The sequence below is a fragment of the Euprymna scolopes genome, chromosome 6 (assembly GCF_053919585.1).
Source record: "Euprymna scolopes isolate OS-2025 chromosome 6, ASM5391958v1, whole genome shotgun sequence".
In the NCBI taxonomy this organism is placed as follows: domain Eukaryota; kingdom Metazoa; phylum Mollusca; class Cephalopoda; order Sepiida; family Sepiolidae; genus Euprymna; species Euprymna scolopes.
Window position 1 is genome coordinate 5,797,755 of NC_136487.1, and position 19,495 is coordinate 5,817,249.

The following is a 19,495-nucleotide window of genomic DNA, read 5'->3' on the forward strand; positions in this document are numbered from 1 at the left end:
TTTAATGTTTATTTGAATGTTTTATTTTAATGTTTATTTTAATGTTTATTTAAATATTTATTTTGATGTTTATGTTATGTTTTATTTTAATGTTTATTTTAAATGTTTATTATAATGTTTATTACAATGTTTTTTAATGATTTAAAATTTAATTTTAAATGGTTTTAATGTTTATTTTAATGGTTTACTTTAATGTTAATTTAAACGTTTATGATAATGTTTATTATAATTTTTTTAATGTTTATTTTAATATTTTTAATGTTTATTTTAAAAGTTTTATTTTAGTTTATATTTTACTGCTTAATTTTAATGTTCAGTTTAACTGTTTACTTTAATGTTTATTTTAATGTTTATTTCAATGTTTTATTTTAATGTTTATTTTAATGCTTATTGTAATGTTGTAAGTGTTTTTTTGTTTTTATTTTAAATGTTTATCTTAATGTTTACTTTAATGATCATTTTAAAGTTTATTATATTTGTTTTAATATTTTATTTTGATGTTTATTTAAAATGTTTATTTTAAATGTTTATTTCAATGTTTTTTAAATGTTTATTTTAATTTTTATTTTAATGATTATTTGAATGTTTATTTTAATGTTAATTTTCAAGTTTATGCTAATGTTTATTTTAATGTTTATGTTAATGTTTTATTTTAATGTTTATTTCAATGTTTGTTTTAATGTTTATTTTAAATGTTTAATATCATGTTTATTTAAATGTTTATTTTAATGTGTATTTTAATGATTTATTTTAATGTTTATTTAAATGTTTATCTTATTTTTTATTTTAATTTGTTTTTTAATGTCTTACTTTAATGTTAATTGTAATGTTTATTTTAATGTTTGTTTTAAATATCTAATCTAATGTCTATTTTAATATTTATTTTAATGTTTATTTTAATGTTTATTTTAATGTTTTATTTTAATGTTTATTTTAATTGTTTTTAATGTTTATTTAAATGTTTATTTTAATGCTTATTTTATGTTTAATTTAAATGTTTATTTTAAATGTTTATTATAATGCTTATTATAATTTTTATTATAATGTTTTTAATGGTTTTTCAATTTTTATTTTATTTTAAATGTTTTTTAATGTTTTTATGTTTATTTTAATCTTTTACTTTAATGTTCATTTTAAACGTTTATTATAATGTTTATTTTAATGTTTTTTATGTTTATTTTAATGTTTTTAATGTTTATTTTAATGTTTATTACAATGTTTATTTTAGTATTTATTTTAATGTTGATTTTAATGTTTATTTTAATGTTTTATGTTAATTTTTTTCATGTTTTATTTTACATTTCCTACCCCATGTGCCCTAAGCAAGATGTGGCTTATATTTTTTTTATTTTTACATGTGGATCATTACTTATTAAGGTCCGTAAGCCACTCGGGGATAAGGGTTATTTTGTGTACAATAATCGATGGGATAATATCGTAGTAATAGTTGGTATTGGAGATTTGATAAAGCGTCTTACTTAAGGGGGCGATTAATCAGGAATTTGTTTTTGTTGGACTTGAAGACGTCCAAGTTGTTGTCAGGTTGGAAAAAGGCAAACGGAAGAGAATTCCACAGGCATGCACTTCTCAGAAAAAAGAGCTATGTTCATGGAATCTACGTTTTGATTTAGGCGCAGATAAAGAGTAGGGGAAATTACTGACAGTGGTTTTAACTAGACGGGTGTTTATCATGAAGGATTGGCGAGTGGGGACAAGAGATTGGAGCTCGGACGAGCACTTGCCATAGAAATAACGATAAAACAAAGACAGGAATGCAACGTTTCTTCTGTGGGAGAGAGGTTGCAGGGAAGAGAAGAGAGCATCCCCCAATAAGCCACGAAGTCTATTTTGTACTTTGTCAAGGCAGGATAGGCTGTTTTTTTGAAGCTCCAGTCCAGATGGGCAGCAGTACTCCATCTTTGGACGTACTTGGCTTTTATAGAGATAGAGAATTGTATCAGTAGTGAGATATCTTCTGGAGCGGTAGAAGGATCCTACCATTTTCCCAGCGGCCCGTTCCATTTCAGATCAGGAGTAAAGGTCAAACCCAGGAGCTTGTCAAAACATGAAGCCTCCCCAAGACGAGAGCCATCCATTTCAATTGATGCTAGATGAGGAACAGAGCGTTGATGATATAAAGTTAGGAGCTTGGTTTTAGATGCATTAAAAGTAACCAGCCATCTCTTCTCCCACTGAATGACGCGCTCAAGATCAGAGGAGAGGGAATCAGAGAGAGCTTTGTCATTTACGGCCTTTGATGTGTTGCCGTTGATGGTCGTGTCATCAGCATAGATGTCAACGAATGAATTTAGTGTGTTTTAGGAGATCGTTGATGTAGATCAGGAAGAGAGTTGGGCCTAGGATGGACCCCTGGGGAACTCCAGCATTAATACTCTGGGCCTAAGATTTCTGCCCATCAACCACTACTCTTATGAGCCTATCAGAAAGAAATGATTTAATTATTGAGAAGATATTTCCAGTTATACTGTAGCTGGAAATTTTGTGAAGTAGGCCCTTATGCCAAACCTTATTGAAGGCCTTTGATATGTCAAGAGCAATTGCCCTAGAAAGGAAGCCTTTGTCGAGAGATTCACTAATCTTATGGGATATAACTTTTAGCACATCTGCTGTAGATCTAGCAGAACGGAAACCATATTGTGTGTCACTAAGAAGGTTATTTCTGCTGAGGTGGGGGACTACTTAAATTTAATATGGATTCCAGTAACTTAATCATGACACAGAGGAGACTTATTGGTCTGTACTGAGAGGGGGGTGATTTATCACCTGAGTTCTTAAATACAGGGCATACTGACGAGGTTTTCCAGGGTGTTGGAAAGCACTTCTCGTTAAGGCAACGCTTAAACAGTTTTGTAAGTATGGGGGAACGTTCTGGTCGAATCTTTTTCAACACTATAATTGGAATGCCGTCTGGGCCAGTTGCTTTACTGGAATCAAGGTTCTTGATTAGTTTGGCGATCTTGTGCACAGATATTTGTATGTTGGATAGGGTGTTGTCTGTTGTAGGAGGAAATACGGGGAGTTTATGCCCTTCGTCGCAGAGGGTAGAGTTAGCTGCAAAAGTTTTTGGCGAATAGTTTGGCCTTGTCTGATGCTGATGAGATGACCTCAGGTCCAATGATGATGGTTGGGATGGAACGCACGCTTCTGTTCAGGATCCTGTTTGCTATTTGCCAAAACTGGTGGGAACCAAGCCGCTGCTCAGCTACTTTGGATTTGACGGACTGAGCATATAGCTCACTTGCATTTTTTATTACTCTTTTACAGTGGTTGCTGGCAGTCCTGAAGGCAACTTTAGTCTCAGTACATCTATTACGTTGGTAGCTATGGAAAAAGTGATTTCTGTGCGCAATGGCAGCAACACATTCTGGGGAGAACCATGGCTGGCTGTTAGGTTTTTGTTGGAATTTTTTGGATGGTATGAATCGGTCTATGCCTGCAATTCACCATTCGGTAAGGTCTGATACTATAGAGGATACATCCTTTTTAAACATGGAATGCAGAGGTAAATCAGGTATGAATGTACGGAAGCTATCCCAGTCAGCCATAGAGTATCGATATACAGTACGGTGGAGAGGTATATCTGAAGACTTATTACATTTCATTTTTATCTTAACTGAGACAACTGTGTGATGGGAGGATCCCAGGGTAGATAGGACGGAACACGAACATAGCTCAGGGGAAGTTGTGAGAAAAAGGTCTAGAAGGCTTGCATACTGACCAGTAGTATCGGGCACACGGGTGGGTTCATGGCAAAATCATAGGCAATGGCAAAATCATGACAGAACCTACCCTCATCATCTGTCTTATTTGAGTGGGTTAGCCATTCCACATTATGGACATTGAAGTCACCGCAAATGTGAATGGTAGCCGAAGGATGAGCAGACTTGACGAGGTCAATTTTCTCAGATATACTCTTAAGGACAACCCTAACCCTAACCCTAACCCTAACCCTGCTGTTGTGGGGGCGATAGAGAGCAAATATGAATGCGGTGGTGTAAGCAAGTGCAACCCGGAAGCACATATACGGTAAATTAGGGACTTCTCTGGAGATATCTCTACCACACGGGAAGCCATCTTATATCTATAACCTAGCTGTCTTCTCTCCTGCCGAGAACATAAGGCTTCGAAATTCCTAGGTATAAAGAACCTCTACAATCCCTTTTCTAATTCATGTTTTCCCTATTGAACTAACAAATAAATTCATATACACCTATATTTATATTATACTAGACTCCCCGTGACCGGTTGGGTCAGTATGTTATATTAGCTATGGAATTCATGTATGAGCGTGACACTTGTGACGTAAAGAAAATTCGTGTAAAGTTACCTATTTTTTGAATAATCGCTCAAAAATCGAAAATTAAACATGATTTTCCTACGAATCGAACGCCGACGAAAGTCATTTAGCATCAAAAACGCACATGAATCTACCGATGAGAAATATAAGAATGAAAAATCCATATCGGAATCCTTCAACCAAGTTATAGAAACTTAAAATCTAAAAAAAAAAAAATAATTAATAAAACCTGAAGCAAAAAAAGAAAACCTAAATAAATAGAATAAAATAAAACTAATATTGAAATAGATTAGTAAATGTGTCAACAAATTCACCGTTCTCACCCAACCCCTTCCTTGTATAATTTCGCCATAAAACAGGCGCTTGGGTAACCTCTCATCATCCATTTTTGTAAGCTGTCCATCCCATCTCATCTGGTTGCGTATAATCAATTTTTCAATACATGGTACATAAGTTTGCATGAGGACATTCGTATCAGGACATTCGTATCAGGAGGACATTCGTATCATTGATGCCCAGAATTTGTTTCAGAAGTTTCTGGTGTACTCTCCCTATGACGTTTATGTGTCTACCATAAGTTTTCCAGACTTCGGAAGTGTAAAGGAAGGATGGTAAAATACAAGACTGATACACACTAATATTTGTACGAAAGTTTCTACCTCTGTCAGACCATACTCGCTTCTCTAAACTACCAAATGTTCCCACAAAATTACATTAGGAACCTGACTAAATATGCAAATTAGTTAGCCTTCCCGTAGTGTGTCGCATAGCCATGACTGACTATATTATGACATTCGATTTAATAATTTTTAAATAAAAAGTAGACTTTTAGTAGCAATGTCAGATTGATAAAACAAAATTAACATTATATATATACGAGAGGCGTGCAATAAGTAATGCCCCTCGCCCACTTTCAGTCGCCTGATGTAGCTGAAATTTTGCATGTGCAATGATATATATATCTCTACGGGTTATGTGGCAAATTGCAGCTCTGAACTAATTGTGGTTTCTGTTTTACATGTGTTTGAACTGAGTCAGGTGTGAAATGGAGCTTGTTGAATGTCGAGCAGTGATCCGGTTTTTGTATTTGAAAGGAAGCACACCACAGGAGACTTTTAATCAAATGAAAGAAACTTATGGTGATAATGCCCCATCATATGACCTTGTAAAACGCTGGAATCGTGAATTCAAACATGGCCGGAAGTCTGTGGAAACAGCTCCAAAACCTGGTCGCCCCACTTCTGCTATTGATGAGGCATCTGTCCGTCAAGTTGAGACTGCCATTTTGGAAGATCGGCGCATTACTATTCGCCAAATAGCCCAAGATGTCAAGATTATTACAGGGTCTGTGGAAATTATGATTTATGACCATTTGCATATGCATAAGGTGTCTGCTAGATGGATTCCCAGGTTGTTCACACGATTCCAGAAGCGAGAACGCGTTGAGTGCTCGAGGATGAATTTGGAGATGTACCAAGAAGATGAGTCAAAGTTTTTCAAAAGACTGCTTACACAGGATGAAATCTGGGTCCATCACTATGATCCAGAGACCAAAGCCCAGGCAATGCAGTAAAAGCACTTGGACTCATCACCTTCAAAGAAGGCAAGGATGCAGCCCTCCACTGGCAAGGTCATGCTCACAGTCTTCTGGGACCAGGAAGGAGTAGTGAAGACAGATTTCCTGGCAAAGGGTACCACAATTAAAGGAGCCTATTATGCTTTACTTTTGAGGAAATTAAGGGAAGCTATAAAAATCAAGAGGCGGGGCAAGATCAGCAAAGGTACTCCCCTCCTGCAGGACAACGCCCCGGTCCACAACTCGCATGTCGCCAGATCAGAAGCACGGTCGCCAGATCAGAAGCACGGGCGAGTGGCTATGAAATCCACCCATCCTCCCTACTCTCCTGACCTTGCATTCTCTGACTTTCACTTCTTCCCATTCATGAAGTTGTTTTTGAAAGGAAAGCGTTTCCCAGATGATGCACCCTTGATTTGTGAAGTCACGTCGTGGTTGGGGGACCAACCTGGGGTGTTCTACAAAAACGGTCTCCAGAGCTGCATCAAACGATGGGAGAAATGCATAACTCTGGGTGGTTCCTATATAGAGAAAGACAAATACCTGTGCCAAGTTTCGTTGCTCTACTGCTATGGAAAGTGGGTCAAGGGCATTACTTATTGCACGCCCCTCTACTAATTTCTATTTAACAATTTTAGTTAAGGTTTTCTTTTGTTATTTTGTTTTGTTTTTGTTTTTTTCTATCCTTATATAGATAAATTGTCTATTGTAATTATAAACTTTTTAGAAGTCAGATTATGTAGGTGCCAAGTCTGCGATAGGTAAAATTTAGGGTTTTTTCCAGGAATTTAAACTGTATTCTTTATTTTTATTTTCACTTAGTTTTCACTCAAAGCTTCTTTAGACTCTGACTCTCTCTCTCTCTCTCTCTCTCTCTCTCTCTCTCTCTCTATATATATATATATATATATATATATATATATATATATATATATAGTTTCACAGCCAAACAAGGTTGCAGCTCACACGAGCCAACAACCCGGAAGTCCAAGATTCGAGTTTCGCCCCTATTTGGGATCATCAGTTAGACACATCCGAACTCATGATTCGAACACCGAGGCTCTTGCATGCGAGGTAAGCACCGAGCAACGTGCCGCACACAAGAAAGCCTATTAACTAACACAGATCAAGTAAACCTCAACGAAAGCTGACAGTGGAATAAACCTACTTTCGTCTCAAACAAGGGATGTGAGCATCGCGACCAGCTACAACTCAAGCCGATGTTTCACTAGTAGGAATTTTATGCTCGCTAAGGATGTCATCAGTTAGGTAAGCTTGTCGTAATGACATCCGTAGCGAGTATAAAATCCCAACTAGTGAGACATCCACTTGGGTTATTGCTTGACGCATCAACATTGGAAACGTCCTTTTTCCAGATCAGGAAGAAGTAATGACAAAAAACGGTGACGAAAGAAATGCGACCAAACGTATGTGGATTAAAGTTGACAGCCAGTTTAAAAGAACTGCCTCATAGCCTGTTTATTGTATATGATTATTGTGTGTTTAAAACTCCATTTCTACACATGTATTTGTAACATGTGTTTAATTGGTGCCATCAAAAAAGAACAGTTCTTACATTCATACATACATGCATAACACGCACGCGGATGGGTATATAATACGATACTCTAAATACAATTTCTAATTCCTTAGGATTTTTACACACTCATGGCTCACAGAAAGAGAGCATGCTACCCACCCACCCCGTGAATTTTATAAATGGTTCAGTTCGAAATTCGGTGTAGATTCCGGAGTTTGACAGAAAAGATCCTGAAGTAGATCAGATGCGCCTGAAGAAAGTCAAAGATTATATCGACAGAAACGTTGTGAAAATAATACTCAAGATGAGAATAGTAGTTCGAAGAATCCAAATACTATAAATAATGAATCCTCATCTCAAAACTTCCAGAAACGAAATGAAATTTTTTTGTGTTGACAAAAATGCTATTTTGTATGCAAACATTTATTATAGCATGTTTGTTGCCAGTCTGTCGAACGCAGCACAATTAGCACGTCTTTGGATTGAAATAACGCTCTTTCGGATCAAAGTTAAAAGGAATTGCCTCTATTTATCAAAGTTCTTGGCTAGCTGTATATACCAAAGTGTGTCGAATCCTTAAACACAGCGTAGACGTAACACAATTAAAAGAGTAACAAGTCGGAATTCATGCGATGCTTGTAACACATCGAACTATATGCAGTGCTAAGTCACTTAGAATGCAAAACCAAATGACTCCGGGTCACGATAATATCGCACTATAATAAATCTTCCAAAGTAGTTTATAGGTCATCAAATAAACAACCTAAACTACGGTAATTTTTTCTTATCAGTTGTATAGAAGGGGCTACTATTCGAGACAGTGTCTAACATGGGAATTTGGGGAGTTGAGTAGCGAGATGTCTGTTCACATTGCACTTAAACTTTTGCAGGTTAGTACAGACAGGGAAGCAGGAAACAGGAAAGCAAAATCAAAGTCTCAACAGCCCGAATAAAGAAACTATAAAAATAGGTTTTCTGGTATGTATGAACGTCAACAGTGAAGGGGTGGGATTTAGTTGGATGTCGGGTTAGTCGAGACTATGTACGTCGGGGGATCACAAATGTTGTAAGGTTTTCCATAACACAATCTAATAAAGTACTTGTAAAATTAGAACAGGGATGAGATATTGCGACGATGGGACAGTGGTTGAAGCTTTTCCAATAATGCGGGTTTTATTAGATTCGAATTTTTTTTTAGTCCCGTCTAAGAGTGAGAGACTGGTGGTCGATGCACGAGTCCAGATGTGAGAACAATACTCTATGCGAATTCCCCTTTTGGTGTAGAACTTCAACAAGTTTAATGATTAAACTATTCTCTTTTTTTCTTCAGCATTTTCCTTATTTTCCCCAGCATTCCGAACAATGTCTTCAATTCTTTTTTATTTATAAAATCCCGGGTTCATCGGTTGCAAAATTGCCGCTCTTTTGTTAATTTTTGTTTTCGTCATAGAGTGGGGCAATGTTGATTGAATAAAAATCCCTTAAGCACAGAAAATTACTAGGTTTCCATTGTTAATACTTCGACCTAGTCAACACCTTTCTTTTATCTCCATTTATCTTTCTACGTTTATTTAGTTTTTTTGTCTTTTTATTTTTTTATTATCTTTCATTTATTGACTTTTTTCTTTTTTCTTCCTTCTTTTGTTCATTTTTGTTGTTTTTCTTTGATTTTTATTATTTTCTAAAGGATAAAAGATAAAAATAAAAATAAATTTTTTTTCTTCTTTTTGTTTGTATATTTTTCCTGTGTTATTTCATTCATTCGTCTCTTCGTTTTTTTTTTTTGTTCAATATTTCTTTCCTTCAATGTTTCTTGATTATTTATTTTGCTCCTTTTTATTCATTTCTTCTTTTTTTTATTCGTTGTTTTTTTTTATCCATTCGTCTTCGCCAACTTCTTTATTAATTTCGTTCTTTTATTCTATATTTCTATTTCCTTTGATTTCTTGCTTCATCCCTGTTGCAATCTCTCTCTCTCTCTCTCTCTCTCTCTCTCTCTCTCTCTCTCTCTCTCTCTCTCTCTCTCTCTCTCTCCTTTTTCTCTCTCTTTTTTCTGTCTTTTTACTTCACCCACCCTCCTCTTCTCGACCCTTTTTTCTCCGCATGTTAAGCTTCAAACTCTATTTCATTTATCCGCTCTTAATTGTTCAAGATGTTTATTCATCTGTTTCCAATATACTCGGCCAAACGAATGTAGAAAATGCCGACTCCAATTTAATTTTAGTTTTCTCTATTTCTTCTTCATTTGCTTCTCTTATTTTTATTGTTATGTTTTTGCTTCAAACTATTGTTCCTGCTTATTCTTTAATGTGCATGCGATTGTTGACATTACGGATTATGGAACCTACGGTGGCAAGTTCAAATCTCATCGTACTTACAGGGATAAACTAGACACTTTTAGAAAACGAGAGAAAAATAATGTCATAACTTGGCCAATAATTGATGTATTATCTAAATTCAGAGTATTGAATACAATAAACTTTATAAAGCTGCCTCGGACCTCCATCTCCCGGATGTGACGATGGCTCAGTGGCTAACGAGACCGGCTGACAACCAGGGAGTGCCAGGTTCGAATCCAGTTCGTTTCACTTAGAAATGTTGCCAACCTTTGCGTGATCCCTCCCGTAAGTAGCCTACGTCCGAATTTTTAACAGAAAGATATTGGAGAAACGAAATCATAATGCAATAATAGTAACTACAACAATTATCACAACAACAATAATAACAACAACAATCATAACAACAAGCACTACAACAGTCAAAACAACAAAAATAACCACAACAATAACAATAGCCACAACAACAACAATAACAACTACAGCAATAACAACAGCCAAAACAACAACAGGCCAACAGCAACAACAACCAAATTAAAACTTAAAACACAAAGCCTACCATGTGTTCTTCTAGACACCCCTGAAAACCAATTTGATCCTGGTAATCAGATCATCCTTCCTGTTGTGAATATTACAGTTAGTATATTTCTTAATTACAGTCCACACATAATAGTACATAGAATTGCAATCAGTCGTTTTGTTGAGGCAAATTTTCGAACTAGTAAAGTCGTGCTAATTCTTACGCAGCCATTTTTAGTTTTGTTTTTGTTTTGTTTTTTTCTGGGGATGTATCACAAAATTGGGTCTTGCTTCCGCGAACGTTCTACTAATGAAGTTCGTGACAACAGTTAGCATCAACTCAATATAGTCATTTAAAATGATTCTGAGTATATTTTTGAAGATGTAAGCGGCAGGATGTAGCCCTCGCTGAAAAAACACTCAAAACCATCATATGAGGATTACATGCGGACTATAAGGTAGTCACTAGGTTTATGCGTTGTTCAACGAGTTTTAATAAATTTTTTTGTCTGAGAATAACTAGAGCATTTTCGGTTCGACTGTGTGTTTGATCTTGTAGAGGGGCTTCTTGACTTTGCTTAGGCACTTCTCTTAGTGATGCATAGTTTGACTGGGTCTTGCCGCACCCTCTTTGCAGTAACCGACTTTCTTTGTATGCACACAATCAGAACGTATATTACAATACTTTCCTGCTAGCCACTGCTTCCATATACCCGTCGCAATTTTCCATTTCATATTTCACGGTCCTCAAAGTGCACTTGAGCGACAACTAAAATTCCTAATTTTTTAATGTGACTAAATAATAATGACTTATGTTACTCTATTTCAATATTGCGATGCGTTCCAGTCGTCCATGGTATCTGTTATGCAAGGGTCCGGAAAAAGGACACAACTCGGTGATTAGTGAAAATCAAAAATATGTTGACCAGAAAAACAAAGACAACAAATAAAGAGTGTGAGTATACGTCAGTCCGACTGCCATGGGCATATGACATGCATAACTTGTGCGTTAACCGCCGTGGTACATATTCTCTCGGTTTTATAGCAAGCGGAAAAGTTCATTATTATCCGTAAGGTGGACAGCTCTTTAATTCATCAATAATACACAGAAACAGATATCTGTTTTACTTTATGCTATAAAATACTTCAAATGTTTCTGGGATGAAGGAAATATTCGATTTATCCTAACTATCTTCAAATGTGTTTGATTAGGCAATAATAATAGGCAGTAAAAACTTATTTATTACAAAGTTTTACTAAACTTTCAAGAAAATAACAATTTTGTTTATATATCGTTTAAAATTGTTTAAAACGGAAATTATATTCTTAAAATATAAAATTGCTGCTTTGTCGTAAAACTTCTTAAATAATCGTAATGCTAATATTAGTAGTAGTAGTAGTAGTAGTAGTAGTTTTACTATTACTGCTGCTAATTGTAAAACAACTACTCTTACAAGCTGTAATAGTAGTGGTATTGTAGTGTTCTTATTGTATCCTTAACTTTATTAGTACTTCTATTATATATGGTTATTCCATTTTTCTTTTCTTTTGTAAATATTTTCTTTTTTGTTTTTTTTCCTACTTTTTTTAATTTACACTTCTTTATTTTCCTTCTACTTCTTTAATTTACCTTTTTTATTTTTCTTCTACGTCTTTGATTTACCCTTTTTATTTTTATTTTACTTCTTTAATTCACCTTTTTTTATTTTTCTTCTACTTCTTTGATTTACCCTTTTTATTTTTCTTCTACGTCTTTAATTTACCTTTTTTTATTTTTCTTCTACTTCTTTGATTTACCCTTTTTATTTTTCTTCTACTTCTTTAATTCACCCTTTTTTATTTTTCTTCTACTTCTTTAATTCACCCTTTTTTATTTTTCTTCTACTTCTTTAACTTACCTTTTTTTATTTTTCTTCTACTTCTTTGATTTACCTTTTTTATTTTTCTTCTACTTCTTTGATTTACCTTTTTTTTCTTCTACTTCTTTAATTTACCTTTTTTATTTTTCTTCTACTTTTTTAATTCACCGTTTTTTATTTTTCTTCTATTTTTTATTTTACCCTTTTTATTTTTATTTTACTTCTTTAATTCACCTTTTTTAATTTTTCTTCTACTTCTTTGATTTACCCTTTTTATTTTTCTTCTACTTCTTTAATTCACCGTTTTTTATTTTTCTTCTATTTTTTATTTTACCCTTTTTTATTTTTCTTCTACTTCTTTCATTTACCTTTTTTATTTTTCTTCTACTTTTTTAATTTACCCTTTTTTATTTTTCTTCTACTTTTTTAATTTACCCTTTTTTATTTTTCTTCTACTTTTTTAATTTACCCTTTTTTATTTTTCTTCTACTTTTTTAATTTACCTTTTTCTATTTTTCTTCTACTTCTTTGATTTACCTTTTTTATTTTTCTTCTACTTTTTTAATTCAGCCTTTTTTATTTTTCTTCTACTTTTTTAATTTACGCTTTTTTATTTTTCTTCTACTTCTTTAATTTACCTTTTTCTATTTTTCTTCTACTTCTTTGACTTACCTTTTTTATTTTTCTTCTACTTCTTTAATTTACCTTTTTTTATTTTTCTTCTACTTTTTTAATTTACCTTTTTTAATTTTCTTCTACTTCTTTAATTTACCTTTTTTATTTTTCTTCTACTTCTTTAATTTACCCTTTTTTATTTTTCTTCTACTTCTTTAATTTACCTTTTTTATTTTTCTTCTACTTCTTTGATTTACCCTTTTTATTTTTCTTCTACTTCTTTAATTCACCGTTTTTTATTTTTCTTCTATTTTTTATTTAACCCTTTTTTATTTTTCTTCTACTTCTTTGATTTACCTTTTTTAATTTTTCTTCTACTTCTTTGATTTACCCTTTTTATTTTTCTTCTACTTCTTTAATTCACCGTTTTTTATTTTTCTTCTATTTTTTATTTTACCCTTTTTTATTTTTCTTCTACTTCTTTAATTTACCTTTTTTATTTTTGTTCTACTTTTTTAATTTACCCTTTTTTATTTTTCTTCTACTTTTTTAATTTACCCTTTTTTATTTTTCTTCTACTTTTTTAATTTACCCTTTTTTATTTTTCTTCTACTTTTTTAATTTACCTTTTTCTATTTTTCTTCTACTTCTTTGATTTACCTTTTTTATTTTTCTTCTACTTTTTTAATTCAGCCTTTTTTATTTTTCTTCTACTTTTTTAATTTACCCTTTTTTATTTTTCTTCTACTTCTTTAATTTACCTTTTTCTATTTTTCTTCTACTTCTTTGACTTACCTTTTTTATTTTTCTTCTACTTCTTTAATTTACCTTTTTTTATTTTTCTTCTACTTTTTAATTTACCTTTTTTAATTTTCTTCTACTTCTTTAATTTACCCTTTTTTATTTTTCTTCTACTTCTTTAATTTACCTTTTTTATTTTTCTTCTACTTCTTTAATTTACCTTTTTAAATTTTTCTTCTAGTTCTTTAATTTACCCTTTTTTATTTTTCTTCTACTTCTTTCATTTACCTTTTTTATTTTTCTTCTACTTCTTTAATTTACCTTTTTTATTTTTCTTCTACTTCTTTAATTTACCTGTTTTAATTTTTCTTCTACTTCTTTAATTTACCTTTTTTATTTTTCTTCTACTTCTTTAATTTACCCTTTTTTATTTTTCTTCTACTTCTTCAATTTACTCTTTTTTATTTTTCTTCTACTTCTTTAATTTACCCTTTTTTATTTATCTTCTACTTCTTTAATTCACCCTTTTTTATTTTTCTTCTACTTCTTTAATTCACCTTTTTTTTATTTTTCTTCTACTTCTTTAATTTACCTTTTTTATTTTTCTTCTACTTCTTTAATTTACCCTTTTTTATTTTTCTTCTACTTCTTTAATGTACCCTTTTTATTTTTTCTTCTACTTCTTTAATTCACCTTTTTTAATTTTTCTTTTACTTCTTTAATTCACCCTTTTTTATTTTTCTTCTACTTCTTTAATTCACCCTTTTTTATTTTTCTTCTACTTCTTTAATTTACCCTTTTTTATTTTTCTTCTACTTCTTTAATTCACCCTTTTTTATTTTTCTTCTACTTCTTTAATTCACCCTTTTTTTATTTTTCTTCTACTTCTTTAATTCACCCTTTTTTATTTTTCTTCTACTTCTTTAATTTACCCTTTTTTATTTTTCTTCTACTTCTTTAATTTACCCTTTTTTATTTTTCTTCTACTTCTTTAATTTACCATTTTTTATTTTTCTTCTACTTCTTTAATTTACCCTTTTTTATTTTTCTTCTACTTCTTTAATTCACCCTTTTTATTTTTCTTCTACTTCTTTAATTTACCCTTTTTTATTTTTCTTCTACTTCTTAAATTTACCCTTTTTTATTTTTCTTCTACTTCTTTAATTTACCCTTTTTTATTTTTCTTCTACTTCTTTAATTTACCCTTTTTTATTTTTCTTCTACTTCTTTAATTTACCCTTTTTTATTTTTCTTCTACTTCTTTAATTTTACCTTTTTTATTTTTCTTCTACTTTTTTAATTCACCCTTTTTTATTTTTCTTCTACTTCTTTAATTCACCTTTTTTAATTTTTCTTCTACTTCTTTAATTCACCCTTTTTTATTTTTCTTCTACTTCTTTAATTTACCTTTTTTATTTTTCTTCTACTTCTTTGATTTACCTTTTTTAATTTTTCTTCTACTTCTTTGATTTACCCTTTTTATTTTTCTTCTACTTCTTTAATTCACCGTTTTTTATTTTTCTTCTATTTTTTATTTTACCCTTTTTTTTTTTCTTCTACTTCTTTAATTTACCTTTTTTATTTTTCTTCTACTTTTTTAATTTACCCTTTTTATTTTTCTTCTACTTTTTTAATTTACCGATTTTATTTTTCTTCTACTTTTTTAATTTACCTTTTTTTATTTTTCTTCTACTTTTTTAATTTACCTTTTTCTATTTTTCTTCTACTTCTTTGATTTACCTTTTTTATTTTTCTTCTACTTTTTTAATTTACCCTTTTTTATTTTTCTTCTACTTCTTTAATTTACCCTTTTTTATTTTTCTTCTACTTTTTTAATTTACCCTTTTTATTTTTCTTCTACTTTTTTAATTCAGCCTTTTTTATTTTTCTTCTACTTTTTTAATTTACCCTTTTTTATTTTTCTTCTACTTCTTTAATTTACCTTTTTCTATTTTTCTTCTACTTCTTTGACTTACCTTTTTTATTTTTCTTCTACTTCTTTAATTTACCTTTTTTTATTTTTCTTCTACTTTTTTAATTTACCTTTTTTAATTTTCTTCTACTTCTTTAATTTACCTTTTTTATTTTTCTTCTACTTCTTTAATTTACCCTTTTTTATTTTTCTTCTACTTCTTTAATTTACCTTTTTTTATTTTTCTTCTACTTCTTTAATTTACCTTTTTTTATTTTTCTTCTACTTCTTTAATTTACCCTTTTTTATTTTTCTTCTACTTCTTTCATTTACCTGTTTAAATTTTTCTTCTACTTCTTTAATTTACCTTTTTTATTTTTCTTCTACTTCTTTAATTTACCCTTTTTTATTTTTCTTTTACTTCTTCAATTTACCCTTTTTTATTTTTCTTCTACTTCTTTAATTTACCCTTTTTTATTTATCTTCTACTTCTTTAATTCACCCTTTTTTATTTTTCTTCTACTTCTTTAATTCACTTTTTTTTTATTTTTCTTCTACTTCTTTAATTTACCTTTTTTATTTTTCTTCTACTTCTTTAATTTACCCTTTTTTATTTTTCTTCTACTTCTTTAATGTACCCTTTTTATTTTTTCTTCTACTTCTTTAATTCACCTTTTTTAATTTTTCTTTTACTTCTTTAATTCACCCTTTTTTATTTTTCTTCTACTTCTTTAATTCACCCTTTTTTATTTTTCTTCTACTTCTTTAATTTACCCTTTTTTATTTTTCTTCTACTTCTTTAATTCACCCTTTTTTATTTTTCTTCTACTTCTTTAATTCACCCTTTTTTTATTTTTCTTCTACTTCTTTAATTCACCCTTTTTTATTTTTCTTCTACTTCTTTAATTTACCCTTTTTTATTTTTCTTCTACTTCTTTAATTTACCCTTTTTTATTTTTCTTCTACTTCTTTAATTTACCATTTTTTATTTTTCTTCTACTTCTTTAATTTACCCTTTTTTATTTTTCTTCTACTTCTTTAATTCACCCTTTTTATTTTTCTTCTACTTCTTTAATTTACCCTTTTTTTATTTTTCTTCTACTTCTTAAATTTACCCTTTTTTATTTTTCTTCTACTTCTTTAATTTACCCTTTTTTATTTTTCTTCTACTTCTTTAATTTACCCTTTTTTATTTTTCTTCTACTTCTTTAATTTACCCTTTTTTATTTTTCTTCTACTTCTTTAATTTTACCTTTTTTATTTTTCTTCTACTTTTTTAATTCACCCTTTTTTATTTTTCTTCTACTTCTTTAATTCACCTTTTTTAATTTTTCTTCTACTTCTTTAATTCACCCTTTTTTATTTTTCTTCTACTTCTTTAATTTACCTTTTTTATTTTTCTTCTACTTCTTTGATTTACCTTTTTTAATTTTTCTTCTACTTCTTTGATTTACCCTTTTTATTTTTCTTCTACGTCTTTAATTCACCGTTTTTTATTTTTCTTCTATTTTTTATTTTACCCTTTTTTATTTTTCTTCTACTTCTTTAATTTACCTTTTTTATTTTTCTTCTACTTTTTTAATTTACCCTTTTTATTTTTCTTCTACTTTTTTAATTTACCTTTTTTATTTTTCTTCTACTTTTTTAATTTACCTTTTTTTATTTTTCCTCTACTTTTTTAATTTACCTTTTTCTATTTTTCTTCTACTTCTTTGATTTACCTTTTTTATTTTTCTTCTACTTTTTAATTTACCCTTTTTATTTTTCTTCTACTTTTTTAATTTACCTTTTTTTATTTTTCTTCTACTTCTTTGATTTACCTTTTTTATTTTTCTTCTACTTCTTTAATTTACCCTTTTTTATTTTTCTTCTACTTCTTTAATTTACCCTTTTTTATTTATCTTCTACTTTTTTAATTTACCCTTTTTATTTTTCTTCTACTTTTTTAATTCAGCCTTTTTTATTTTTCTTCTACTTTTTTAATTTACCCTTTTTTATTTTTCTTCTACTTCTTTAATTTACCTTTTTCTATTTTTCTTCTACTTCTTTGACTTACCTTTTTTATTTTTCTTCTACTTCTTTAATTTACCTTTTTTTATTTTTTTTCTACTTTTTTAATTTACCTTTTTTAATTTTCTTCTACTTCTTTAATTTACCTTTTTTATTTTTCTTCTACTTCTTTAATTTACCCTTTTTTATTTTTCTTCTACTTCTTTAATTTACCTTTTTTATTTTTCTTCTACTTCTTTAATTTACCTTTTTTTATTTTTCTTCTACTTCTTTAATTTACCCTTTTTTATTTTTCTTCTACTTCTTTCATTTACCTTTTTTATTTTTCTTCTACTTCTTTAATTTACCTTTTTTATTTTTCTTCTACTTCTTTAATTTACCTTTTTTGATTTTTCTTCTACTTCTTTAATTTACCTTTTTTATTTTTCTTCTACTTCTTTAATTTACCCTTTTTTATTTTTCTTCTACTTCTTCAATTTACCCTTTTTTATTTTTCTTCTACTTCTTTAATTTACCCTTTTTTATTTATCTTCTACTTCTTTAATTCACCCTTTTTTATTTTTCTTCTACTTCTTTAATTCACCTTTTTTTTATTTTTCTTCTACTTCTTTAATTTACCTTTTTTATTTTTCTTCTACTTCTTTAATTTACCCTTTTTTATTTTTCTTCTACTTCTTTAATGTACCCTTTTTATTTTTTCTTCTACTTCTTTAATTCACCTTATTTTATTTTTCTTCTACTTCTTTAATTCACCCTTTTTTTATTTTTCTTCTACTTCTTTAATTCACCCTTTTTTATTTTTCTTCTACTTCTTTAATTTACCCTTTTTTATTTTTCTTCTACTTCTTTAATTCACCCTTTTTTATTTTTCTTCTACTTCTTTAATTCACCCTTTTTTTATTTTTCTTCTACTTCTTTAATTCACCCTTTTTTATTTTTCTTCTACTTCTTTAATTTACCCTTTTTTATTTTTCTTCTACTTCTTTAATTTACCCTTTTTTATTTTTCTTCTACTTCTTTAATTCACCCTTTTTTTATTTTTCTTCTACTTCTTTAATTCACCCTTTTTTATTTTTCTTCTACTTCTTTAATTTACCCTTTTTTATTTTTCTTCTACTTCTTTAATTTACCCTTTTTTATTTTTCTTCTACTTCTTTAATTTACCATTTTTTATTTTTCTTTTACTTCTGTAATTTACCCTTTTTTATTTTTCTTCTACTTCTTTAATTCACCCTTTTTATTTTTCTTCTACTTCTTTAATTTACCCTTTTTTATTTTTCTTCTACTTCTTTAATTTACCGTTTTTTATTTTTCTTCTACTTCTTTAATTTACCCTTTTTTATTTTTCTTCTACTTCTTTAATTTACCCTTTTTTATTTTTCTTCTACTTCTTTAATTTACCCTTTTTTATTTTTCTTCTACTTCTTTAATTTTACCTTTTTTATTTTTCTTCTACTTTTTTAATTCACCCTTTTTTATTTTTCTTCTACTTATTTAATTCACCTTTTTTAATTTTTCTTCTACTTCTTTAATTCACCTTTTTTATTTTTCTTCTACTTCTTTAATTCACCCTTTTTTATTTTTCTTCTACTTCTTTAATTTACCTTTTTTATTTTTCTTCTGCTTCTTTAATTTACCTTTTTAAATTTTTCTTCTACTTCTTTAATTTGCCCTTTTTTATTTTTCTTCTACTTCTGTAATTTACCTTTTTTTATTTTTCTTCTACTTCTTCAATTTACCCTTTTTTATTTTCCTGCTACTTCTTTAATTTATCCTTTTTTATTTTTCTTCTACTTCTTCAATTTACCCTTTTTTATTTTCCTGCTACTTCTGTAATTCGCCCTTTTTTATTTTTCTTCTACTTCTTTAATTTACCCTTTTTTATTTTTCTTCTACTTCTTCAATTTACCCTTTTTTATTTTACTGCTACTTCTTTAATTCACCCTTTTTTATTTTTCTTCTACTTCTTTAATTCACCCTTTTTTATTTTTCTTCTACTTCATTAATTTACCCTTTTTTATTTTTCTTCTACTTCTTTAATTCACTTTTTTTATTTTTCTTCTACTTCT